Here is an 8388-nt window from a genome sequence, read left to right on the forward strand (position 1 = left end):
GTGAATTAATTTATTGCAGATCTGGGGCTGGAACTCAGGTGCTCTGAGCAGGCTAGGCAGGCGCTCTACCACTAAGCTGCATTCCTAGCCTGATTTATTTACTTCAGAAAGCCTTATTTCAGGCTCCAGTTTTCTTTCCACAGTCAGGCCAGAGGCCACCCAGAGCCTGCTCTGCTCCCAGCCTCCAGATTCATTCCTGTCTCAGCCACAACTACCATACCTTGTAAACCTCAGTTGACTCTAAAGCAAATAAAGTTAATTTTTAGCATTTAACCCTAGATATGTGGGCATTTAGGATGGACTAGGTTTCATAGTGAACACGGCCTGGCAGACTTCTAGAAAGAGCCAGATAGTCAGTATTCTGGGTTTGGGGCACCATACCTTAGATACCAATTTTAGATGAAAAGTCCTTTGTCATGATAGTTCCTGGCATGAAAACAGCCAAAATATACAAGGCACTGGGAATAGAGGCTCATGTATGTAATATCAGCACTTGAGTGGGTGAGGCAGAGGACAATCATGACCTCAACGTCATCCTGGGCTACACAGTGAATTCAAGGCTAGCCTGAGCTACGAGACCCTGTCTCAACAAAACAATAAACAGACAATAGAAAAAAGTAGCAACATAATGTATGAGGTGAATGAGCATGGCTTCCCGGGGATAAATTTGGCTCTCAGGACAAAATTTGCTATTTTTACAATAACGAACTCCATTTTGAGTTTCTTTTCTTCAGTGCATTACGGTCTGAGCTCTGTCTTTATGTATTGTTGGACTTGAGCTTGTGAGAGGGTGTCTAGGTCAGCTTGGGCTGCTTTGACAGAAGACTGGCTGCCTCAAACACCAGATATTTTTCACAGTTCAAAAGGCTGGGAAGTTCAAGGTCAAGTGGCTGGCAGACCCAGCATCTGGCGAAAACCCTGCCAGCCCTTGTAGGTGGCTGTTTAATAATTGTGTACCCACGTGTGTGTGTGTGTGTGTGTGTGTGTGTGCGTGCGTGCGTGCGTGCGTGCGTGCGTGCGTGTGTGTGTGTGTGTGTGTGTGTGTTTTTGCAAGCTCATGTGCGTGCACACACGCATAATCTTCCTCTTCCTTTTCTCCTCTTCCCTCTTCCTGGTTTGTTTTTGAAAAAAGCATCCCCTTGTATAGCTAAGGCTAACCTGAACTTCACTGTGTAGCTCAGGCTAGCTTAAAACACACAGTACTCCTGCCCCAGCCTCTCAAATCCTGGAATTACAGGCATGAGCTGCCATGTTTAGCATTTATGTGTCTTTTAAAGATATTAGCCCCTCTTATTGGTGCCCCTTCTATGGCCTGCTCTAAGCTTAGAATTCCCTTCCCCATCCTCACAGCCTTTCACTTGGGGGACAAAGGCTTCACTATGAATTTGGGATGGAAGACAGGCACACAGGTTCACTAGCAGATGGAACTGGTAGCCAAGTCTGAGGATGAAAAACTGAAGGCAGGAAAGGAGGGAGACTAGACTGTCTAGTGAGTGTCAACACCAGTGTTAGGGGCCTTGGACCAAGCATCTTTTTTTTTTTTTTTTTTTTTTTTAAATCATCACAGCATCCAGGAGGTAAGCACCATGCTTAAAAACATGCTCAGTCAGGCTTGTTAGCAGCCGGGCTGCATCTAAACTAGAACTACTGATTCTAGATAGTGCTTTTCACCAGTTAGGCAATGGCTTTTTAAAAAAAATTAATTTTTTACTTTAGAAGCACTCTTATTTACATATCAATTTCCCCATTCCCTCACCCCCCATCCTCCCATGCTCCCCACCGATCCCCCACCCAGTCCTCAAGGATAGTGAGGCCTTCCCACGGGGAACCATCAAAGTCCTTTACATCCTTTTGGGGGGGGCAGGCCCTCCTTCCCATATCTGGGCTGCAATAGTACCCCTCCATAGTGAATGGGCTCCCAAAGTCCATTTGTGCTCTAGGGATAAACACTGGCTCCACTGTTAGAGGTCCCATAGACTGCCCAGGCCTCCTAGCTGGAACCCACATTCAGAGGGCTTGGTTCGGTCCAATGCTGGTTCCCCGGCTTTATGACTAGGGTCTCCATGCTCTCACTAGGTCAAGTCAACTATTTCTGCAGGTTTCTCCAGCACTATCTTGGCTCCTTTGCTCATATCTGGAACTGGATTCCAGGAGTATGGCTCAGTGCTTAGCTGTGGGTGCCTATTTCTGTCTCCATCAGCTACTGGATGAAGGCTCTAGGATGGCAACCATGGTAGTCATCAATCTCCTTATAGGGGAAGGGCATCAAAGGCAGCCTCTCCACAACTGCCTAGATTCTTAGTTGGGGTCATCCTTGTGGATCCCCGAACATTTCCCCTGTGCCAGACCTCTCTCCAAACCTATACTGGCTCCCTCTATCAAGGGATCTCCTTTCTTGCCCTTCTCGTGTTTTTTTAAGAAATCTGCTTCCTGGAGGGCATGGGATGGAATCTGGGTGATTGGGCTATGCTGAACTCCCATGTCCTCATTTTCTGCCTAGTAAATGGTCGTTGAACGGTAAGTGAGTACTTGAAGGATTAGGAACTTTTATTTGTACATTTATCTAATGTTCTCTTTTAAAAATCACTGTTTTTACAGGGGCTGAGGATTAGGTTCGTGGTGGGGCAGTCGCCTAGCTGAACCACAAATCAAAACACAAAAACAGAAGAGAAACTTTCTACTCTTGTTTGAAGTCATCGTGCAGCTCAGATTGAGTTATTAGGTGCAGGATTCCCCCTTATTTTGCGGATGGACGTCAGGAGTCCTTGGTGGCAGTAAGAGTCCTCCCCAGCATAAAGGGAATTCCGAGCTTCTCCAAGGCAGGCAGGTGTGGCCTGCCGCTAATGGGCGTGGCCTGTCTTTAGGAGGAACCTGGGGAGACCCCTTTCTGTAGTCTAGGAGGGGTGGAGGGGTGACCAGCTCATTTGGAGAAGTCCCATCCCTTCTCCATTTCACTTTCCGAGAGAGGAGGGATCAGGCAGTCCCCATGGCCTCCAGTTAGAGGAACCTGGGGCTATGGTGGGCTCTCCATGGTGAAGTCATTAGCTAAAAATGTGAGCAGGCCCTGGCTTCCGGGATGATCCGGAGGCCTTCCTGGGTGTGGAAACCATGCCACACTGTGCCACGACTTCTCCTTTTGCAGGCAGAGCTCAGTTCACCCTCACAGCAGGTTCTGAAGGAAAATTTCCAACAGGTTTGGAGGCCCCAGTGTAGGCAATACACTAGGTACTCCCCTCAACCTCCAGACCTGGTTGTAACAGAGGTTTAGGGCATGGAGGGTGGAAGCTCTCCATGCTTGTTTTCGTGTCTGTAAACTGAGGCCAGGAAGTGACCTTTTCAAATACATATTCCCTTTCAAAGAGTCCTAGGGTTTGGAGGGCTAGGACTGCTGTCTTGTATTTACACTACAAAGCATGGTTCTCAACTTGGGGGTTGAAGGACCCATTTACAGGGGTCGCATGTCATATATTTACATTATGATTCATAACAGCAAAATTACAGCTATGAAGTAGCAACGAAAATAATGTACGGCTGGAGGTCACCGCAACATGAGGAAATGTGTTACAGGGTCGCCGCATTAGGAAGGCTGAGAACCACCGACAGGATCCAAACCCTGATCACACTTGTTTCTGAGTTATCCAGTTTTTGTTTTAATTTAATGATACATTTTTACATACAGTTCTCTTAATGTCGCTGATTACAGAAAAACTCTGTGTTATACTTGTTTTAAACTTTTTAATGCTCATACAGATTTTTCTTTCTCATCTGGTGATCCAGTACCATGCATCTACTCTTAATGTTTTTCTTCTTTTTAAAACCATTTATTGGCTGGAAAGTAATAGATTGGCAGAATGCTTGCTCACCATTTGTGGTACCTGGTTTTAATCCTGCCTTAGTTAGGGTTTTTATTGCTGTGAGGAGACACCATGGCCGCATCAACTCTTACAAAGAAACATTTAATTGAGGTGGCAGCTTACAGTTTCAGGGGTTCAGTCCATTACCATCAAGATGGGAAGCATGGCAGCGTGCAGGCAGACATGGAGCTGGCTACGTCTTGACCAGAAGGCAGCAGGAAGTCAACTGACTGTCATACTGACTGAAGCTTGAGAAAAGAGACCTCAAAGCCCGCCCCCATAGTGACACACTTCCTCCAACAAGGTCACACCTCCTAATAGTCCCACTACCTTTGGGGGCCATTTTCTTTCAAACCACCATACCTCCCCAGTATCACCTCCAAAGAACCCCCACACACTGATTTATTGGTTTGTGTGTGTGTGTGTGTGTGTGTGTGTGTGTGTGTGAGAGAGAGAGAGAGAGAGAGAGAGAGAGAGAGAGAGAGAGAGAGGTGCTGGGGGCCATGGCTCACTGGTAGAGATAAGAGATGACCCTGGGGACTCTGTTCTCCTCGTCTATGGCGGTTCTAGGGATCCAGCTAATGCTTTCAGCCTTGGCGGCAGGCATGGTTAGTGGCTGAGTCATTTCACCAGCGCGTGGTTTCCTTCTTTACCTTCAAATTTAAAATTTTTTTGCCTTTAAAATTCTAAGTGAATGGATATTCATTTAAAAGACTTAACTAGCAAGTCTAATACGTGTGTGTATGCGTGTGTGTGGAAGAGAAAGAGAGAGAGAGAGAGAGAGAGAGAGAGAGAGAGAGAGAGAGAGAGAGAGGTTAAAATGCCATACTGACCCCTAATTCCATTTCCTTCTTCAGAGGCAACCACTGTTAGGGAGTGATACATGAATTGCTCTCATGTTCTCTGAATTCGTACATGTCTGTGCACACATGTACACATATGTGGCAGTTTTATGTGTACTTCATAGCACCTGGCAGCTTAGTTTTTATAGGACTTTAGTTCTTGGTGATCTCTTCATTGCGATATACATAGCCTCATGGTATTCTTGGCAATTGTGCCCTATTCGGTACTTTGAAGTTGATGCTCCTTGAGTTACTGTGGGGACACACAATGATGAGCCAACTGAAAGCTGGGGCTGCATTTGACACACACCTAGCCTTGGGACTATTGTAGCTGACTCAGCAATGTACTGTGTCCTGGAAGATGTCTGAGGTTCACTTTTATGATAGTGAGACTGACCGGGACCTGCACTTCCCTGTTGAGTGCCAGCAGTGGAAGACAGTGTTGTACCACATGTTCTGAACCTAGGAAAAGATCCTGGGGCTTTTGCATCAGAAAGTGCAAAAATCCTTACCCTTGTAAGTCAAGGATAGTTTGTGCTGTAACGTACGCTTGACTTTCATCTAAGTTTGTTTAGTTAGTGCTGTAAGATAAGGATCCAAACATTTCCTGCCTCCAAACAGCTATTTCCCCAGCACTGGCCCTTTCCCATGTGTGGGGGCGGGGAGGATTTCTAAGTTGGCACAGCTGACCATACATTTTAGGAATAAGAAGAGAAAAAGGATATACCTTCTCCACTCTAAGAAGTAATTTCCCATGTGCACTCTCCTGTCAATTCCACCATGTCTCTAGGACATGGGAAGTGTTTCTTTCTTGTCTCACATCTGAGTAGGTGAGGTTGCAAGTGAGAGGCCTGCCCAGGCTCCACAGCTAAGGTTTTTGCCTTCACCATGACAGGAGTTTCGGTGGTAAAGGAGAGCTCCTGCCTGCCCGCCTCCCTTCTAACTGCTCTTCCCTTCCCTCCCCCCAACAATTGTTTTTTGAGCTCCTATGTGATGGTTGCTGTGCTAGGGATAATGGGAAAGAAGTCTCATGGCCTTCAGAAAGTGTTCCCTTCAGCTTGAGTCTCCTAGTCTGGGTCTGTGAGGTCTATTTAAGCTTTCAGAGTCTGCCAAAACGTCCCATCCTTTTAACCAAAAAGGATGCATTCCCGAGGAACCTGCTGTTCTGTTTTGAGAATCCCAGCCCTCAGAAAGAGTCTGTCTGTCTGGTGATCTGCCAGGCTTCTTGTCCAGACAGGTAAGGGATACATTTTTAGAGAAACACTGAATAGTCTTTCTCTCCCCCTATTATTGTGGTAGATTGAAAACGGCAAACATTTATGATCACACAGTCTTGGTGGGTCAGGACTCCCAGCATGGAGCTGTCCATCTCAGGCTCAGTATGCTGGCAGGTGACATCGGTTCCTGCCGATGTGGGTCTCTGCCCAGAGCAGTTCACAACATGGGGACTGACTCCATTCACAGCGAGCAGGAGACTCTGTGTCAGGATTGCCTTAGCCTTTTGGTATTCACTGGGAAGTGAGGTCCCATCACCTCTATTGTAGGAGGTGGGGACCGCTGAGAGTCATCATTGAGGCGTTTAGACACTGTAGGAGCTCCGCTCATCAGCTGGAGGTGGCACAGGGGTAACTTAGAATTAACAGGAGAGGAAGGGGGGTGTGTTGATGACAAGGCTGGTAGTCTGAGCTCAACAGGATTGTGGTTAGAGTGTGAAGATAGACTTCCTGAGCTGAGGATTGGGAGACTTGGATCACATGGTAGAATCTCTGACTACAGCTGGCCGTCCATCTTAACCAATTCCTTCCCATTGCTGCTACTGTGGACCATGATTAGAGAAAAAGCTACAGTTGCTTAATAATTGTAGGTTGCGTGGTGCCTTTCCTTGGTCTTAAAGTTTAAACACATGTAAGTAATAAGCACAGAACAGTAACAAAGAATGCAATGAAAACACAAACAAATGTGAAGCAAAGTGTATTCCACACACATCCATCCTCTCATCTGTTAGTCACCTTTCTCATACATGTGGCAGACTGACAGAAACATTTTAAAGGAAAGAGGGCTGGTTCTGGCTCATGGCCTACCCTCTAGTGGCATACTTCTTCCCCCTAGGCTCTGCCTCCTACAGGTTCCCTCACTCCCTAAAACAGCACCATCAACTAGGGAGCAAAGGTCAAAGATGTTAGCTTGTGGGGGTCATTTCATACTTTAGCTGTAACATCCTGGTGCTTCACTTTCCCTCCTCAGCCCTGGCCTCCAGGAACACTTTCTTAGTATCTTTTTGGAGATACTGTATACTTGTAAGATACATATATGCTTGTAAGAACAACTTCTCATGGTCTTCAGCACACAGACAGAGTTGGGAATAACTATTAGTCGGGCTCCTCCAAATGCACAGAACTGAAAGAGTGAAAGAGTGAATGTATATTAAAAGGAGGTTTTCTGTGTTGACTTACACGGTCCAGTAGTCAACAGTGGCTGCTCTCACCCTGGAGAGGCTGTAACTACTCAGTCTGTGAGGCTAGTCCAAGTCCAGTGCTGGAGGCCTGAAGGATTCCTAGAGAGAGCCACCGGTCTTCAGTCCATGCTGGAAGGCCAACACCAACAAAGAACAGCGGCAGCAGCAAGATGCAAACTGAATAGATGCACTTGCCTGCGCCATGTGAAGGCAAAAAGGCAAAATCTTTGTTGTTGTTGTTCTTTCTCAAGCTTCCTTCTACCCATGCTGCTGAAGGAAGGTATGGTGTGCCCAAGGTGAGTCTTCCCACGTCAATTCAACTGATGTGTCCAGTGGCTTCTCTGATGGTCAGTTCTAGATCCAGTCAAGTTGACAACATTGAACATTATGGCCACCCACAGAGAAGATAAGGACCCAGTATGTAGTAAAAACAAACAAGACACATCTTATAATTCAAGGAGAAGAAAATGGGTGACCCACAGAGAAACTTGGTAGGGAAGAAAGCTACATGACTGCTGGACACCTCAAGGTATGCAAACACTGTGGTCATGCACGAATCCATGCATGCCGCCACAGTACTCGGGAATGGGAAACAGTCTCCAGCAGCATGCGACACAGCCCTGTGAGCACACGGAGCTCTTCCTTTGTTTTCTTTCAGCCATTCCTGCACACAGCATGCTCCTCTGTGCTGCCAATGCTCTCCTCTCTAACACCAATGAAGTCTAACATCCCCTCAGGTGTCCAAGAGCCTCTACCGAACGGGATGTCTTCCTATGCCTTTTTTAAAAAAATGCAGATTATCTGCCCTTCCCAGAGCACCCAATAGTAACGTGCTTCAGCATGTTGATCAGTTATGAGTCTCTACAGACAGAAGCTTCTCTGAGCTCATCTGTGGGCTCCTGTCTTTTCCTCCTCACTTCCAAACCATAGAGTGGGCGGTTTCACTCCACCATACATGGTCACCATGATCTTCTGCCTCATGACAGGCTCAGAGGCAATGGGACCAACCTCTAAAACTCTGAATTGAAATGAACCTTTTCCTTTCCTAAGTTCATTCGTTATCTCTGGAATTTGCTCTAGTGCTAGCAAGCTGACCGAAACCAATCTTTAACAATATTAGAGGGGAGCCTTATACTCCCTGCTTGATTTCTATCAGTTAGGATAGAAATCTGTCCCACCATTAGAGAGCTGCAGCAGTTCACCTAGTGTCAAATCACAGAAGGAGAGCAGCTCCCCT

This window comes from Cricetulus griseus, chromosome 5, assembly GCF_003668045.3.
Source record: "Cricetulus griseus strain 17A/GY chromosome 5, alternate assembly CriGri-PICRH-1.0, whole genome shotgun sequence".
Lineage (NCBI taxonomy): Eukaryota > Metazoa > Chordata > Mammalia > Rodentia > Cricetidae > Cricetulus > Cricetulus griseus.